This window comes from Parus major, chromosome 4 (assembly GCF_001522545.3).
Source record: "Parus major isolate Abel chromosome 4, Parus_major1.1, whole genome shotgun sequence".
In the NCBI taxonomy this organism is placed as follows: domain Eukaryota; kingdom Metazoa; phylum Chordata; class Aves; order Passeriformes; family Paridae; genus Parus; species Parus major.
Window position 1 is genome coordinate 8,213,222 of NC_031771.1, and position 1,909 is coordinate 8,215,130.

Sequence of the window (1,909 nt, forward strand, 5' to 3'; positions counted from 1 at the left end):
GGACTCCAATACCCCTCGGGTGGTTCTGGTTGCCAGATTTTTGTTTTCTTATCTGAATTTACCGTGAGGGTATTTACACACGGGGTGTACCCTACTAAGTCAGTAAATTCCTTTCCCTCCCGGCTGATGCAAAACGTCCCGATTATTCTTTTATCAATTACCCATCCCTCTGGTCTTCGTGTCGTTTTTGACAATTTTAGTCCTGTCCATTTTAGTAATTGTTCTGGGGTCAATCCTTCTCCCTTCCATGGCCATCTTTCGGCTGATTTCAAGCCACCGCATATCCAACAGTTGGATAGGCCTAATTCAGTGGCTATTTCCTGCATCAAATCTATAAATAGATTTTGATTTGGGCTAGGTAATTTACAACTGTTGTATTGTTTTTCTAATTGTTCGTACTGTTCGCTGAGAGAGTTTAATCTCTCTTGTTCTAATATTTTTCTTTTATTTTCCATTTCCTGTCGTTTTAACTCTAGGGTTAGCTGTTTTATTTTATTTTCTGGGTCTAACCCTTCCTCGTCTTTAGAAAAACAGAACACTTGGTCAAATTGAAAACACACTCTATCATCATCTGCTTTTAGTAAATCCAAAACTATAGGTTCATTATTAAATGACATTTTTGTCTCGTGTTTCAAATTTTTTTTCCTTCCCAATACAATTTTCCACCCATCATACAAGGTTTTAAGTTCGCTTTATTATAGCACAAAGGGTTGACTTGGTGGTATGCTATAAATGTCGACTGCTTCTTTCCCCCAATCCAGACAGTTTTGTTACACTGTCCACAGACCGAGATTGGGGGAATTCCCCTTATTTCTCTTTTGTTCCAGAAGTGGGTCATTTGAACCCTTAGTTCTTCCGAGGTCCGAATCGATTTTTCCATAATACTTGCCCCTGGGTTTGAGCACCAAATTTTCTCTTTTAGTTTGCACAAATTGAATTGAGTATCATTTAACCAGCATACCCCTGTGTGCACTTCTGGAGGACAAACGGTCAATCGCTCAGTTCCTGTGGCAGTCCGACACTGCTCACACTTCCCCAGGGGATCCTCCCCTGGAGGCGCCTCGGGCTTCATTCCCTCGGCCAAGCACATGGCTAGGTTCAGGAACATCAGGATTCCCCACAATTGCATCCCTCTGCCATTCCCTTTGCCCGTATAAGAGCATACGGTGGGGATAACCATCTTCTCGGCAGCAAGGACTGTCTTCAGGGGCCCTTGAAGTCCTGATGGCAAACCTTCGCTTAAAGGTTGCCCACCGAGATGCTTTGACCGTGTCGAACCTGCACGGTACTTTTATGGTTCTTCGACACTCAATTTCTAGGGGTTCTGCTTTACAATCGAGTTGACCCTTCAATCCCTTTTGGAAAATCAGGAACCACTCCGGAGAGTCGAGTTCCAACAGGCCCGCCCGGGTTGCAAGTATTAGGAATTGATTGGTCTGATCTAACTCTTTCTCGTAGCACTTAGTGCACAAGTCCCTCGGTCTATACCCCCTTAAACAGTGAGTCACCCAAATCTGCTTACAATAAGCACACTTAAAATGCACAAACGGAAAACAGTAACAATCAAGAATGTTGCAACTTATCCTTTCGTCACTGTTCATTTATGTTGTCGTCGGAGCTTGATTTTCAATTCTCCCGGCGGGGTGGTAACTTTCCACTCGGAGGAATTGCAATCTGGAACTTTCTTTGCCCGAGAAGAGTGTGTCCAACCCTTCTCGGCTGTTCGAACCGCAGTATCTGTCGTTAAGAGGATGAGGAATGGGCCTTCCCAGTGCGGGCTGAGGGGAAGTTCTCTCCACACTTTGATTAACACTTTATCTCCCGGTTGGATTTTGTGGATTGGAAATCCCAATGTTGTGCTTTGGGGAATCAATCCTCTTCTCCTTAGCTCCTGTAAATTTTTATTTAT

General features: G+C 43.7%; 1 protein-coding gene across 2 annotated transcripts in view; it reads right to left on the reverse strand.

The window, feature by feature from the left end:
• MAML3 (mastermind like transcriptional coactivator 3) overlaps nt 1–1,909 on the reverse strand; it is a 307,031-nt gene that overhangs the window by 213,923 nt on the left and 91,199 nt on the right. The window lies entirely within an intron of this gene.